Here is an 18,440-nt window from a genome sequence, read left to right on the forward strand (position 1 = left end):
TATTGAAGATGAGGTGGGGGGAGGGCCCCCTGTCGATAATGACCCCGTTCAAGAGGGGGGTCAGTGTTAGGGATGCAACGAGACGCGCTGGCTGCCAGGGGAGGAGTCGACCATTACGGAAAAGAAAAATGGCGGAGACCAAGGCCGCAAACACCCACTCATGGCTGGGACGACCTTGATGTCCCCTTAGTCGCCTCCTCTCCGTCGTAATGTTAGGTTGTTTTGTATTACAGTTCGTTATAGTTATGTTAGGTTGTCTTATAGCACGCTATGCTATGATATATAGCATTATGATAGTTTACGTTATGATATGCTGTTCCATTACCATATATAGTGTTGTGCTGGTGTGTTGTTATGTTATGTAATATTGTGTTATGTTATGCTATGTTATTATGTTACGTTATATTTTATGTAATGTTACGTTATTTCACGTTATGTTATATTATGGTATCTTATGTATATTAATAACATACTTTACATACGTCACTTTACGTTTGATTAAGTTGTCATATCATATCATGTATGTTAGGTTAGATTAGATTATGTCATGTTATTTAGACTAAGTCCATACATGATCAAATTACCGATGATTTCACACCCGTTCTCAGCAAAAGGGTGAGGCGACTACAAAGACGAGGAGGAGGAGGAGGAGGATAAGAGGAGGAGGAGGAGGAAGAGGAGGCTGGCAGTAAGCATGCGGGCGGCGCCTCTCCCTCCGTCACCAAATGGGGGGGGGGGGTGTCACGGGAATGAAGGAGGCGCTCTGCCGTCGGCCGAATATGGCACCTGGCACGGAAAGGACTGATGCTTTTAATCCGTTCCTGACAGACATCTGAGGGGATGAAGGGGTGTCATCGCATTGAAGGAGTTAAGATCATCACAATATATATTTTTTTTTTTTTTTTTTTTTTTTTTTTTTTTTTTTTACCATCTTGATATATTTTGTTGCAGATGCCGCCAGAAGGTTATATTCATCCGGGGACGCGTCAACGTGGTGAACGAGTGAACTGTTGTGTGCTGTGCACCAATTTATGCTTCCACACGACTGAGTCACTCTCATCGCTTCCAATACTTAACAAGACTACATCTGCCCCAAGTGAAGCCACACTACACGTACAAGATGCTTATCACGTTATCTTACATTGGTTCATCACTTAATTACTACGGAATCTCACTCCTAAGTGAACTATGGGCCAGTGCGGTGGCCGTGGTCGGATTTCTTGTGAGGGGCGCGGATCTATTACGAGAAAGATCTGAGGCAACCGATTGATCGTATGTATGCATGTATGTGTGTGTGTGTGTGTATCTATGTATGTACTTATGTATGTAAAGAACGTATATATGTATGTACAAATGTGATTTACCATGGTCTTTGGATCACGTGTTGGACTCGTGATCGACAGCTATTTCCCTCCCGAAGGAGAGCTCAGAGCGATCTATGGTAATGCTGTGACCTTACACGCACACACATCCCCAACTCCCCGCCCACGAGAGTTGGAGTAACAACCCGCAGCTCATCGATACTGAAATTATTTCAGCCCTGGGCGGGATTCGAACCCGGACTTCCGTAGTGGTAGCCGGGAACTCTATCAACTGTGCATGCATGTGTGTGTATGCATGTATGTATGTATGTATGTATGTATGTATGTATATATGTATGCATGTATGTATGCATGCATGCATGTATGTATGTATGTATGTATGTATGTATGTATGTATGTATGTATGTATGTGTGTGTATGCATGTAGGTATATATGTATGTATGTATGTATGTATGTATATATGTATGCATGTATGTATGCATGCATGCATGTATGTATGTATGTATGTATGTATGTATGTATGTATGTACGTATCTATGTATGTATTTATGCATCGTAGCCCGCGATGCACACAATGACGCCAGCAAGGCGCGCGCGTGGATTTAACAAATTGCATTTTATCTAATTGTATTGTACGGGATTATAGCAATGATAACGAAGCCCCGTCTCTTTGCCTCCATTCATTAAACTTGACCTTAAATTCGTTCAGATTATTGGATTGGATTATATTTCCATCCAACTTGTTCCTTAAATGAATATGTGGAAAGCTATACTTCTTAGCACATTCGAGCATTTTCTCTTTCTTTAACATTTGCCTCTGGTTGATCTTTCATCCCATTCCAGCAAGTTCTATTAGTCCATTTTTATATTTTGCTCTGAATCTAAATATCTTTATAATGTTTCCCTTCGCTTTTCCAGTGTGAGACGTCCACTTTTTCCACATGTTTCCTCGTATGTCTTGTCGTTTAAACTTGGGATCATCTTGGTTGCTGCCCTTAATGCATGTGTGTGTGTGTGTGTGTGTGTGTTTACCTTGTTTCAGCATTACAAGAACGAGTTCATCTGCCAAGCCTCCGTTCTCTCTTCCATTAGCTCAACTCGTAAGTGGTTTATTTTGAACTTTCTATGTGCTCTGGTAGTAACACCTACCCTTTACAGTTTTACCTGAGCACGTTACCAGCTCGTGTGTGCATATTTATTTAATTGTAGTATACAGGAAAGGATCAACGCTCATTAAGTCCCGATTCCCGCTCTCCAGTTTACCATACCTAGCCTTAAGTTCATGTACAGTTCTAACTTAATATGTATCCTTGATTTCTAATTATCATATTCATATTTTAATTCATATATTGTTCCTACTTGGGCCATATGTCCATCTAAGCCATCCCAAGTGTTACAAGAATTCCCCGTCTGGGATTATCGTTGCAACCGAACCAGGGTGAGCCTAGTATGGGCAAAAATGAAAGAATAATATACAATAATATAGATTCCATTTCCTCTATTTACACACTATTTACACTAAACTTAACCCAAAGAACAAAAATGAAAACACAAGAACAACGGTCCAAAAGGCGGGGTGGGGGGTGGGGGGGGCACATGGCGAACTTAACTGGTTCCCTTGGAAGGATGAGACTAAGCGACGGAGATATCTCGAAAGTATCTGAGAAGAGCGAGTATCGATTTTTCTTTACTGGGAGTGAAAGGTATCACTCCCAGGGGTTGTTTTTGAGCCCGTGTTGCAGGTATATACATACATACATATATGTATATATATGTATATATATATATATATATATATATGTATGTATATATATGTAAGAGGAGTAGAGGGAAACACACAAGTAGAACAGGAGTTTATTCCTTGACTAGTTTCGCACAGTGATGCTTCTTCAGAAAGAATGGTTTGCATTGCAGAATAGCTGATATTAGATACAAAAAATATTAGGAGAAAGAGGGTATAAGGGAAGGTCACTTCCTATTCATGGTGGCACGAAATCGTGCGGGTTGGTCGGACTGGCGCTCCGTGTGGTGCTACGAGTGAACAGATGTCCTGTTGTTTTCCACTCTGTTGCAGCATGTAGTGCTGTTATCTTTGATAACTTAATATCTCCTATTCTATTATTTGTGCATTTATTTGTGGCTATGTATATGGCTTCTACCATTTTCCTCTGTTTCTTACTGAGGTTGTTGTGTAATACATCAGCTTCATCCCATTTTGGTAGATGCCCTTTTTCATCTATATGGTTCACGAACGCGCTGGTTTCACGGTGGTGACGGACATCGGCTCTGTGTTCTTTGAGTCTTGTTGGCAAACTCCTATATGTTTCTCCAATATAAACATTATCACAACCTGAGCAAGGGATTCTATAAACTAAACTGTTGGTATTATTATTTTCCATCTTTGGTTTAATGATGTCCCCGATTTTCTTTCCTGCGTTACATGAGAAACGGATGTTAGAGTGCCTTAATTCTTTACTTAGTGTGCAGGCCAAATCAGAAGTGGGAACTACTACGTAATTAATGTTGTTTTCTTCCTTGTTATTCCTCTCCCTTACAGCTTTGGTCTTCTTCAAGGTGGACGAGAGAAGACCGGTAGGGAAGCCAAGTTTTCTGAAAGTTTCGGTGACATGATGTATTTCGTCATGGAGGAATTCAGGGCTGCATATTCTGAGTGCTCGGAGAAAAAAGCCCATGACTACGCCGGTCTTGGTCTTTTGGTCGTGAGCACTGAAAAAACTAATATAGTCATCTTTGTGGGTGGGTTTCCTATACACTTTGAATTTGACAGTGCTATTTTCTCTAATGATAACTGTATCTAGGAACGGTAGGGACCCATTAACCTCGTGTTCTACTGTTAGTTGAATCCTAGGATGGACTTGGTTGAGTTGTGAGAGGATGTCATCAATGTTGGTGTCTTTGGGGAGAACGAGAAGACAGTCATCTACGTACCTGTACCATTTGCTGTTATATGGGATTATCTTAATATATTATTCTTGTTCAAGTGTCTCCATAAAGAGGCATGCGGCTACTGCACTTAGAAGGTATCCCATAGGCAAACCTTCGTGTTGGTAAAAAGTTTTCCCGTTGAAGGAAACAGACGCACACTTGAAGCACATTTCAATTAGTTTTATATAGTCTCTCTTATTAATAGGAAGGTCGTCCGCGTTGATGTGTGTCAAGACTTTCTTGATAGCAGAGATGGCATTTTGTATTAAGACATTAGTAAATAAATGCACAAATAATAGAATAGGAGATATTAAGTTATCAAAGATAACAGCACTACATGCTGCAACAGAGTGGAAAACAACAGGACATCTGTTCACTCGTAGCACCACACGGAGCGCCAGTCCGACCAACCCGCACGATTTCGTGCCACCATGAATAGGAAGTGACCTTCCCTTATACCCTCTTTCTCCTAATATTTTTTGTATCTAATATCAGCTATTCTGTAATGCAAACCATTCTTTCTGAAGAAGCATCACTGTGCGAAACTAGTCAAGGAATAAACTCCTGTTCTACTTGTGTGTTTCCCTCTACTCCTCTTACAACCTGTCAGGATGTCTTCATATATATATATATATATATATATATATATATATATATATATATATATATATATAAATATATATATGATACAAAGTAAATCTTCCTAAATCGTTGAACATATGTGCAGTGACAGATGTAGATACTGTGGTACAGAGATATTGCAGTTTAGAGTTAGAGTGGCAGTTGCCACTCAACTAACTGACAGAGCTCATATGAGCTTTGAAGGTGGCAAAGGCGGCTCACAAGTTTTTCGGGTGTCGTAGGTGGTCCCCTTCTGAGGAAAGAGGTGGCGGGGCAGTCACACAGATAGTGCAGGAGGTCGGCATTCAAGGCACGGCAGAGGTCGCACCGGCGTTCTTCATCGGTGCTCCGAGAGCTCAGTTGCCAGAGGCAACGGTCCTCGAGACGCAGCCTGAAGAGCAGTGTTTCTACTCGCCTGGGAGTGGAGCGACGGAACACTCGGGGATCGTAGCCTTCACACTCTTGTACCACCTCGCTCGTTGCGAAACCTCTGCCTCCAGACTGTGTTGGAGGTACCACTGTGTGCGTTTCAATGCCCTGGTCCGTATCTGTAATTGGCTCCTGCTAAGGGGATCTGCACATCTACCCTGGGTTGCTGTCGAGCCGCCCCGGCTGCCGCGTCAACTAGTTCGTTACCTTGGATGCCGACGTGACTCGGCACCCAGTTTAAAGTGGCGCTCCTGCCATGGCGATGGAGTTTTTGCAGGAGCGCAAGAATACTCATAATGAGGTGAACATTGTCGCTGGGCTCTGCATTTTTCAAGCTGCTTATCAGGCTCTGAAAGTCGGTGATGATAACTACAGAACTGGCGTGTGATACAAGGGCGTGTTCCAGAGCCCCCTGGATCGCCACGGCCTCGGCTTGGAGAGAGGACGCGGAGTCGCTTACTTTCCTGCCGAAGATGCAACCATCGGTCACGAAGGCGGCTCCGGTTGTGCGAGGTCTGGCGACGTTAACCGAACCGTCTGTGTAGTATACTACATATCCAAGTTGCATTAGCGCACGTATGCCTTCTTCCGCCAATGCTCGCGTGCTGTCTGGGTGGAATACGCCCTTCTATCCCTGGAGTAATATCGCTTTGAAAGTCACAGGACCAGGTGCCCACGGTGGCGGGCATTCGTTCGTAATCCGGGTGGGTTTTGGTTATACCTTTCTCTAGGAGAGGTTGACTTAATCGGAAAGAGTCCAAGAGCTTGGCCGGTTGAGAAAGCCAGGTGTTGGGGCGAAACAGTGTATCTACACGCTCTAAAAAGGTGTAGATAGCCCGACTCAGACCTGTTTCCTTGGGGTCTTGGAGGACGCGTGCAACGAAGTCCGTTCTGAGCCTTATGATCCTGAGATGCAGAGGCGGAAGCGATGCTTCCAGCTGGAGGTTAAGAACTTTGTTCCACGGTTGTGCTCCCAGAGTGATTTTGGCTGCATCATTCTGTCACAGTTCAACCGTTTGATTTCTTCCGTGTCCACAATAATAAGAGCAGGGGAGGCGTAATCTACTACAAGGTCCATATACTATATGGACCTTGATCTACTATAGAGCATACAGCTTGTACGTAGTACGAGCGTAGGACTTGATGCGTTGCACCAAGTGCCCTTCCGCACATGGCTGTCAACCTGTTTTTGAAATAGGATATTTCCTTGTTGAAAGTGAGTCTCTCATCAATTCAGAGACCCAGGTAATGGAGTTGGGAAACCAGTCCAGCACCAATCCCTTTGGACTTCCCCGATCCTGCGACATTCAGTTGCAACGGCGTCTAAACAGCGGTGCGCTCTGCCGTAACACCGCTGCTTCCCAGCGATAATGAGTGCAAGATCGTCCGCGTAGGAGACGATTTTGCACCCGTGGGGGAGGGGGAGCTCCATTACGCTGGAAATTAGCACGTTGAAAAGAGTCTGGGCTCGGGCGTGTAACCCTGAAAGCGCACACGCGCAGATCTCTGTGACAGATAGTCATTTATCCAGGTGAGCAATCTGCTTCTCACGGCCTTGCGTGCTAACGTTTCCTGAATAACCAGAGGAGTATCTAACTCGAACGCCTTTTCCAAATGAAGGAACACTATGATGGAGGGCGTGCTACTTACCGCAGCGAGAAGGATTGCTTTGCAGTATGCAGTACCTGTTCCTTTGCGATAAGCATAGATATGCTCATGCAACGGACCTAGTTTCCATGCAACTAAGCTGGTGGGGCGGTAGGCATCGGGTTCCTTGGGTTTGGGAATCGGCACTATTGTGATCATTTTCCAGGCCGTGGGCAGTTTGCCAGTCCTACAGATTGAGTTGACTAACCGAAGAAAAGCCTCGTCCCTAGCTGGTCTGAGATGGGTTAGCATGGAGTAGGTGACGAGTTCTTCACCGGGAGCAGTGTCTTTGTTAGCTCTGCGGGTGGCCGTGAGCTTTCCGAGGGTGAACACAGTGTCGGTCTCGTCCAGCTAGCCCATCAAACCCCCGATGAATACCCTTCCTTCCTGCACCTGCGTGTCCTGTACGCGCCGTGTCAGGAAGTTGCTACTGGCTCGAGAGGGAAATTCCTCTACCAGCCGCTGCGCTTCCTCACCGGGGACATGATGGGTTCGACATGGTCGAGACCTGTTAGTGGTCACATGTAGTTTATCCCAGATTTCTGATAAGGAGGGGAGTGTGGAAACTCCCTGGCGGTCCTCCTTTTAAACGGCCACTGACCCCACGCCATGACCCGACCTGACCTGCGGTCAATCTTCCTTGGCCGTTTAGACCATCATTACCACCAAATTAGGGTCTAGTACACTAACTCCAATTGCATTATTTTTGCATTCATGCTAGGATGCATGTGGGCATGCGTGCATGACAATCTCCTGCTCTAAAAGGCTTTTAAACTTTTCCCACTGAGAAAAATAAGTCCACAATGTCCACTGTCTATCTCCTGAATGCACAATTCCGGTGATCCTAAGAGGGCAGGCGCCCTCGCCTGCGACAACGCACACATATTAGACAACGGTTCCCTTAGAGACAGATGCAGGTATTTGCGCCTGCGACGATACACATCAGCGTTGGTCTCCTTGGAGAAAGAGGCAGGCATTCGCGCCTGCGATGATGCACCTCGACAGGGCATCTGGTCCAATCCAGAGGATTCACTGAAGAACACCAAGGACCGTCGCCTCCGCGGCTGACCACATGGAAGTCTCTGCAATTTTTGGAGCTTCGCGTCGACTTCTCCCTCCTCCCCAGGTGTCAGTCACTCCCACGGCCCGCCAGACCTTTTAAAACAAAATGAAAAAAACAACACCAATTAGAAAATGTTACAAGCAAATAAATTATTCTTTCATATTTACAATTCACACTGACTCACAAAAAAAAAAAAAAAAGTTCACACTATATGAAGGTGTAGGGTCGGAACAATTAACATGAATAGATTAAAAGGTGAATTACAGGAAAGTGTACGGCGGAACGTACAAACTGACAAGACTATTCATCGCACGCCCACAACCACGCAGTAGACGTCAACAATAATGAATTCAACGAAGTCACACTCGCGACGAATCTATTAGTTGTGCTAAGAAATAAATTCCGACAGATAAAGAAAGTGTGGGATAAAACAAGAAGTTGGCAATTTTGATGACACGTGAATAATGACACCGAACATAATGCATTATATAAAGACCACCTGGCTCTATCAATACCTAGGTCAACCACGGACGCGAGAACCTGGTTTAGAGTGCCGATTCACAACAAAAACATCTAATAAAACTAAAGCCAACAAATCCCAACACAAAAGAGATTGGACATCTCTGGACAAGCCTCAATATGGTACAAGAATTTTCCCGTCTAGGATTTTCGTTGCAACTGAATCAGGGTGAGTCTAGTGTGGCACAAAATGAAAGAATAATACACAATAACATGGATTCCATTTCCTCTATTTACACTGAACCCAAAGAACAATAACACAATGTAACCCAGGTTTTGTTTATTTGTATTTTTTCATGTTTATATATGTATTTCGTGTCACTGAATCCAAATATCACATTAGTTTTGACGTAACATCGATATTTCTTTATTTATTCTTGATTCTATATTTTATTGTTATATACGCAACCTTTCTCTACAATAGTTAATTGATTCAATCTACTTTAGCATTCTAAGGATAATTATACAACATCTAGTATTTTTTCATAATATGAAGTGTATTTAAGAGCTACAATATTAGTAAGAACAAAATAAACAACACAACTTTGCACTGCAAGTGTTTTGATGACTCTTCTCATGATTAGAAGTGCTTTGACGATCGAGATTTTCTAGAATGCATGCTTTCGTCTTTTCTGACTAGTGACCATATGTAATCTCCCATCATAGCAGTATTCCATCGTCCTTGATATCTTCTTTCCATAGTTGCGATATCCTGATGAAATCTCTCGCCATGCTCCTCACTGACAGCCCCCAAGTTTTCGGGGAAGAAATCTAGGTGAGAATGCAAGAAATGTATCTTCAAGGACATACGACAACCAAGTTTCCTGAAGTTCTCAATAAGCTTTGCCACTATTTGTTTATAATTAGGGTCCTTGTGATTTCCTAGGAATCCACGAACTACATCACGAAATGAACACCAAGCTTCTCTTTCAACTTTCGTCATCGCTCTTTCCAGTTTCTCCGACTTCAACATTTTGTTTACCTGGGGTCCAACAAATATACCACCCTTGAGCTTAGCCTCAGATAGCTTGGGAAACATGAGACAAATTTCTTGGAAAGTTTCGCCTCCAAAATCCAAAGCCTTCACAAACTGTTTAATTAACCCTAGCTTGATATGAAGTGGGGGTAATAAAGAAAAATTCGAATCTACTAGAGGCTGTCTGAGAACATTTAACATTCCTGGCTGCAGTTCAACTCTTGGGGGCCAATGAACTTTATTATAATGATCATCATCAGCCCTGCTGTCCCATAAACAAAGAAAACAGGAATACTCTGTGTATCCCCCTTGTAAGCCAAGCAAAAAGGCTAGCATCTTGAAATCACCACAAACATCCCATTTGAATTCAGCATAATTGATTTTTTCAAGAAGCTGTTTGACATTATGATAGTTTTCTTTCTTCTGTACTGAGTGTGCAAGAGGCAAAGATGGGTTTTTATTTCCATTGTGGAGCAATACTGCTTTGAGACTTCGTGTTGAGCTATCTATGAACAGTCGCCATTCTGCAGGATCATGTTCGAATCCAAGGGCTGTAAACAAACCAGTAACATCCTTACAATAACACATATCATCACTAAAGTCATAGTAAATTTTAAATTCTTCATGTCGTTTCCGGTACACAGATGTCCTGCAGTCTTCTCCTAGTAGATTCCATTCTTTCATGCTTGATGTAAGAAGCTCAGCTCCTGACTTAGTAAGACCTAAGTCTATGATTAAGTCATCTAGCTCACTCTGACTTGGAAAGTGAGGCTCCGAAGTCGTTCTTGGTGCGAAATCTTCGTCTCCCATTTCATGGCTGCTGCTACCTGCTGACCCTTCAGATGAAATTTCCATTGCATCTTCCATCTGGAAAGAAATAACTAAATATAGCAACTTCAACAAAGACGAATAGCATTAGTATTCCATATATCTTTAGGAAAGTGAATGTATATTAAATACTTAATATTGAAGTTAATTAAAAGTAAAGAGAGTATGATCAAAATAAACTTGCATTTTCTGGTGGTTGTGGTACTGGTAAGTTATCATCATGTGGGACAGGTGCTCTAGATGATGGTATGTCTGGATACTGCAGAGCTTGTCTTCCTTTCACTTTCCTGTAAAGTAGCAGTCGTCGTGATGGTTCTTCGGCTCTCTCCATATTCTAGGAATGGCAAAAGGCATTGCCCTTCCTGTACCTCTCAGCCATCCTTCTAGAGTAGATCGGCAGCTTCCACATATGACATGAGGTGCCCATGGCTTGTCCTGGTCACCCATGGGCATTCCGAAATAGAGTCTGTACGCTATCCACACTTTAGCACCTCTCACGATCTTATGTAGTACTTGTTTTTTCCCAATATAATAACCACACACATAGCAAAATGTATCAGGAGAATTTTCACATCCTCTAGTAGCCATCTTAACAGGTAAATAGTTCAGTCATTGATCTGAAAGAGAAAATTAGATAAACATTTAGTAGCAGACCACATAACAATTCCAAAATATACATGGTAACATTGAAATTATATGTATTTCTATAACGGTCGATGATACAGAAAAAATAATTGCATATTTGAAATCAGCAGGAAAAATGGATTAATAAACTCTAAAAAAATACAATTAACAAAACTTTTGAAAAAAAAAATGTTACGTTGTGTAATGAAACTACAAGAACAATATTTTAACTGGATTTTTTCTTCTTTTCTTTTATCAAGAGGTGTGTGTGTGGGGGGGGGGGTTGTGCGGCCATAAAGGAATGGCGCGCGCTATGTTTTATGTTCTCTACCGGAGAGGTGGTTTATTCAATTGGTCCCAGCTAGAGTGAGTCATAGAAAAACTCCCACGGTTGGCTGCAAAGATTATTTGTATTCGTCCGACGTTGGAGATGCTGTTTGCCCTCAGGCGGTCTAAGGCAGTGGAGGAGTTCCCGAGGAGGTCCCGTAGCGTCTTGAAATTATCCCTCATTTCACTACAGTAGAACAAGCAGTGGTGGAAGGAGACTTGTTCTCTGTAAGAAGACACCCGCGACTGTGCGGCCATCTTCAAGCACTGAGGCATCTGTGCAGACTAGAAAGTCTCCCTTATACTTGGTCCCAATCAGCTCCCGAATATGCACAGAGAGGAGATGCGGGCTGTCTTTTCGTCCTAATGCGGGGATTTCTGGCACAACTATTGGTGGATTGAGTACCCAGGGGTGATAGGGATTCATCTGACACTATGACATAACCGGCGAACATCAGGATGAATCCCGGCTTTAAGGCAAGTTCATTAGCGAAAACCCGCTACATGGTTCCACACAATTACACATTTATACAATATCATAAATATAACACGCTTGACACCCGCCCACTACATAGCTCGGCCACCACATCGCGGTGTCCACACCGAGGAAACAACATTCGTGGCAGGGAGTAGACAAACACAAGGGCACGTAAAATACAGCAATAGACAAAAGACAAACATATACAGGAACATGATAGACAAAAGACATGAAAATATATTGGCGCTAGTAGATAAAAACTGGAAATAAAGTGTTAAGTTATGGGTATGTAAACGCTTAGAAAAGCACTTAACTGTTTATTGTTCTTCAAAGGCACAATGCACATGACACAAATAAGTTTATGTTCAGACAAAAATATACACATCAACCTCTCCACACCGTGGCTTCACCATGACTAACCTGCAGAAGCGTAATGTCTCCCTTAATGCAAATTAAGTACAGATTATACAATGAATCAAATGACAAAATTCTTACTATACATTGCATTGTACATTCAATCAAAAACAACACAAGATGCAAAATAACAAATATTTATATTTCAACACTCCTTCTCAGATTGTATTGTTTTTGTAAATTCTATTTATTCACTTTTTGTTCAGTCATTCCCATACCTTTTAAAAAAAAATTAACTTATCCACAGGGAGTGCCTTGGTTAATATATCAGCCAACATATTATCACTTGGACAATATTTCACACCAATGGTTTTGTTATTGATCAACTCTCACAAAATGAAACTTTATATCAATATGTTTAGTACGAGAATGATCTTTCTGATTCTTCGCAAGGGCTATAGCAGACTGATTATCCTCAAAGATAGTTATAGGACTTTGACAATCGTGTTTCAAGTCCGTTAGCAAAGATTTAAGCCAAACAGCTTCCTGTGCTGCACCAGATAGTGCTACATATTCAGCCTCAGCAGTTGAGAGTGCAACGTACGATTGCTTGTTTGAGCGCCAAGAAATCAGTCCACTAGTCCCAAGCCTAAAACAATAACCTGATGTGGATTTACGGTCAGATCTATCACCACCCCAGTCAGCATCAGCAAAACCTACACATTCATTTACATCATCATTAGTATAGAGTAGTCCAACTGTAATGGTTCCTTTGAGATATCTGAAGATCCTCTTAACTGCTGACCAATGCTGTTGATAAGGTTTATTACAATACTTTGCAACATTACATACTGCATATGAAATGTCTGGTCTGGTTTTTGTGGACAAAAATAGCAAACTGCCAACTGCAGATTGATACTTAGTAGTATCAATGAAATCTGATTCATCATAGTCTTTTAAAAGAGCATTGCTTACATCACATGGAGTAGATACTGGCTTACAGTAACCAAAGCCAAACTTGTTAAGAACACTCTTAATAAATCTAGATTGATTGATGAAGATTTTACCATTATTTTGGGCAATTGTTACACCTAGAAAGTAGTTCAATTCTCCTAAGTCCTTCATCAAGTAACGATCACTTAACAAATTCTTAATCTCAGCAATAATATCAAAGGACTTACAAGCTAAAATGACATCATCAACATATATGGCAATTATACATAAATCATTATCATACATGCGAGTGTAAACACATGAATCACTAGGACTTTGTTCAAAATGCAAGTCTTTAAGAAATTTATCTAAGTTATCATTCCAATATCTAGGACCTTGTTTGAGGCCATAGATGGCCTTGTTTAGTTTACATACTAACTCTTCTTTTCCAGGTTCATGAAAAGATTCGGGTTGAGTTAAGTAAATCTCTTTACGCAGTTCTCCATTGAGAAACGCAGAAGATACATCCATCTGATGGATCTTTAATCCTTCTCGAGCAGCTAATGATAAGATGGTACGTATTGACTCAAACCTAACCACGGGACTGAAGGTCTCATCATAGTCAATACCAGGTCTTTGTGAAAAACCTTGAGCAACTAAGCGAGCTTTGTAAGAGGAAACTGAGCCATCAGGTCCAATTTTCTTTTTAAAAACCCACTTTGATTTGACGGCAGTTCGTCTTTCCGGCAACTCTGTCAAATCCCAAACATCAGTAGAAGAAAGAGCTGTTATTTTACTCTGCATAGCTGCCTTCCAAAGAGATTTTTCAGGTTCATTCAAAGCATCCTCAACACTTTGTGGTTCACCAAGTGATGGTGCATCACAAATATTAACCCATTCACCAAGACGTTCTGGTGGACGTCTATCTCTATTAGACCGCCTAACATGCATTTCAGGAGCTTCATTTCCATTTTTCTCATCTTTATCTACAGGAATGGAAATATCAACTTTTTCAACTGAAACAGAATCAACATTAGCACACTCCTTCTCAAGAAAATACATTTGAGATTCATTGAAAATTACATCCCTGCTGTAAATTATTTTCTTACTAGTTACATCATACAATCTGTAACCTTTAGGTACATGAACATATGATACACATCCAAAAATTCTTAAATGTTCAACATTAGGTTTTCTGCCGTTGAGAGCTTCATATGGTGTCATGTCTGTTAGAGCAGCTGTTGGACACCTATTTCTAATATAGACTGCTGTACTTAGAGCTTCAGCCCAAAATGACTTAGGTAAGTTTGAATCTGATAGCATTGCTCTTACGGTTTCAACCAGGGTACGATTTTTCCTTTCTGCAACACCATTCTGTTTAGGAGTTTTAGGTACAATAGTTTCATGACGTATTCCCTCCTTCTTAAGATAATTTTGGAACTCATTGGAGGTATACTCTCCCCCGTTATCTGATCTCACAATTTTTATTTTAGCATCATATTGTTTCTCAACCAATGTCTTCCACTCTACAAATTTGTTGAAAACATCACTCTTATTTGTCAAAATGCACACCCATGTATACCTAGAAGCATCATCTATGAAGGTCAGAAAGTAATTACCATTACCCAAAGAACTAGGGTCAAACTTCCCACATACATCAGTATGAATTAATTAAAAAAAAATCTATTTCCGTCCTTCAGTGATGATCGAAATGGTTGTCTATGATTCTTACCATCAACACAGCTTTCACAAAAAATGGAGTCACTTCTAAGAGAACTGTTGACACCATTTATCAATTTTTTCCTAACTAATTTACAAAGATTATCAATGCCAAGGTGGCCTAACCTGCGATGCCATAACATCTCTTTTGACTGTGCAACAGGTACAGAATTGGAGAGAGTCAAGTTTTGTTGCAGCTGCAATATCACTAACACATTCTAGAAAATACAAATTCCCTACTAAATTTGCAACAGCCAACAACTCATTTTCTTGGTTGAAAAATTCACATTTACCTTCATGGAAATTTACAGTTATATCATTTTTAACCATCTTAAGTACTGACATCAAATTATAAGTTAAATCAGGAATGAAGAGAACATCTTTTACAGTACAATTAGTTATTTCATCATTAGGTAGTTTCAATCTAATGCAAACATCACCTACCCCATAAGCTTCCAAAACTCTACCATCTCCTACTTCAACAAACAAGGGCATTTCTAGTGTCTCATAACTTGAAAAAAAGTTCCTTTTTTATGGGACATATGTTGCGTAGCACCTGAATCAATTACCCAACTGCCTGCTTTGAATACAGAATTTACAGATAAAGCACTAGCAACCAATGCTATTTCTTTTTCATCCTTTTTATTTCCCACGGCACAATTCACTTTTTCATTTTTACACGTCTTCAAATAAACCCAACAACTTTTCTTGACGTGCCCCATCTTTTTGCACTCAAAACACTGTATCTTTTTATATGACTTTGTTCTATTAACAAGTGCACTGTTATTGTTTGTTGACTTCATAAGACTGTAGGCAAGCCCTTCCTTATTTAATTATTGTATATATTTATTGTATATGTATCTCCTTTATTGTATAAGTAACACTTCTTTATTATACATGAGTACGTAATATCAACATATATTTATTGTAAATGTTTTGTATAAGTAAGCCTATGTAGTCATTACATTATATAAGTGCCCTATACACAATTATATAACCGATTATATATACGTCATTAGGCGTACGCTAAACGCGTATGCGTCTATGCCAATTGTACACGTCATAGCATTAAGGTATTAAATATATGTTACCCTTAACCATTTTGCATGCATATTCCTCAGTATATATAATTGTTCTCTTGTTTCCGTATATTCCTATGTATATACCTAGAGATGTTTGTATGTATTGTTTTGCCTAATCTTTTTCCCGTCTGGAAATAGGGCGCGTCATTATCCCCCAAGCATTCGCTTGTGACAGATCACTTCCTGCCATACTTGTGTGTAGACCTACGCAATAAACTCCTACCAAAGATACTGCGTGTTTGGCACTTACCACAAGACTACACTTACTTTCTTCGTGTAGAAGAAGTTCCGTCACAGTTTCCCACTTTGGAACAATTTCCGAAGCCTCCAGTGGTGTTACAAGCACTGAATAACTGTCAGGCAATGACGATAACAATATAATTACCTTGTCTTCATCGTTAACGGCGTCGCCAACCACTGCGAGTTCACCAAATATTTCAAGGAACTTCTTCAAATGTTCCTGCATACTGTCTTCCTGGCGTAAGTTCATGTTGTACAACCGTTTCTTGAGTCGTAGTTTATTTGACCAGGTTTTCTTTTGAAAAGTGTCCTCCAGTAGTTTCCACACAGCACCTGGATCAGTTGGATCCCCAACCAAATAAAGAAGGTTTTGGTCAATGGCCAATACAATATAAGCCAACGCCCTGGCTTTTTTCTTATTGCATTTTTCCAGTTCCCCTTCCTCTGTCGGTACTGTTTCTGAGCCAGTTACTATACCGAACATATCCTCTTTAATCAAGTGTATCTTCATCTGCAACTTCCACGTAAGATAGTTCTTATCATTCAACAGTGTGAGGTTGATTGTACTGCGCTCCATTTTGTCAGTCTGTGTCACACAAATTAAATGCAACGTAATAAACACTTACGTTCACTCTTGTTCACGTGCCTACACCGCCATGCTCGATTCAATCACTATTCGCTCTGACGCAGTGTAATTTCTAAGCACACAAAATAACGTGTCCTGGGCCCATAACCTATGTTAAGTTATGGGTATGTAAACGCTTAGAAAAGCACTTAACTGTTTATTGTTCTTCAAAGGCACAATGCACATGGCACAAATAAGTTTATGTTCAGACAAAAATATACACATCAACCTTTCCACACCGTGGCTTCACCATGACTAACCTGCAGAAGCGTAATCCGAAATGTCTCCCTTAGCGCGGGAAATCTCTCAGGCCTAGCAAGTGAACTTTGTTATACATGCAAATTAAGTACAGATTATACAATAAATCATATGACAAAATTCTTACTATACATTGCATTGTACATTCACTCAAAAACAACACAAGATGCAGAATAACAAATATTTATATTTCAACATAAAGAACATGACATAAATTGCCAGACGTCTGGGACATGATACAATACATACATGAAATACATAATAATGCATAGTACAAATATGAAAATACACAAGTACCATACCTTTGGCTGACAATTACAAAATAGCTATTGGAAAACATAGATCATGCCCCCTCGGTTATAACTAGCATATCCTAGGTTGCACATATCTATTTACGTAATTTACAACCTTAATAGATAACGGTTACAATGAGGTCCTGGAGCTGCAGCGTCTACGTCGTGGGACCACCCCCCAACCCCAAGAGTTGGGGGCCAAACAGCAGCAACCACCCCTGGCCATCAGCTCTACGCAGGTGGCACCGATCCCCAAGAGGAGCTACGCCTGCCTTGGGGAGTACCACTATCCTTTTTCCCAACATGCAATGTTACGTTTTTTCTGCACCGAGGGGATGATTTTCCGGCGATCACCCCTCTTCTTCTACTTTTAGCCGGAGATGTAGAGAGCAATCCTGGGCCCACCACAAAATACACATGCCCAACATGCTCTAAACCCATTACTTCGAGCAGACAAAGGGCTCAGTTCAGTGCAATATGTGCAAAAACTGGGCCCACCTCACTTGTACAACACTTGCTGACACAAACCAATACACAAACACTTGGACATGTTCTACCTCCCCTCCAGTAACCCCACTCCCACCTCCCCAACCACAGCCAGCACCCTTACCCACTCCCAATTTCCCTTTGCCCTTACCCCCGATCAGTACTCCCCTTCCTTTGTCCCCGATCTCTCCTTTCCCTCCCTCTAACCCAGATCCTACACCTTCCCCATTACCACCCCAACCTCAACCCCAAACGGCAACATACAACACATACAAAACACACAACATCAACATATTACAACACAACATTGACGGTATTAACACGAAAAAACATGATCTTGAACACTTTCTTAAACAACACAACATACACATTGCGATTATACAAGAAACAAAACTAAGACACTCACACAAAACACTATCATTTCATAATTACACCACCATCAGACAAGACCGGACCGACGGCAATGGTGGTGGACTCATCACCCTGATCCATCACTCCATCTGTTTTGTGGACACAAGTGCCACAACCAAAATTCTCCTCCCTACCACATATAACACAACAGAAATCCAATCCATTCGAATCCGCACAGGCAACAAATCAACACTGACAATAGTTAACATGTACATTCCCCCCCAATCATCCCCCCACAGTTCCAAACACCTTCAGGCC

Source organism: Oratosquilla oratoria, chromosome 24, assembly GCF_046742065.1.
Source record: "Oratosquilla oratoria isolate Oo_2021 chromosome 24, ASM4674206v1, whole genome shotgun sequence".
NCBI classification, from domain to species: domain Eukaryota; kingdom Metazoa; phylum Arthropoda; class Malacostraca; order Stomatopoda; family Squillidae; genus Oratosquilla; species Oratosquilla oratoria.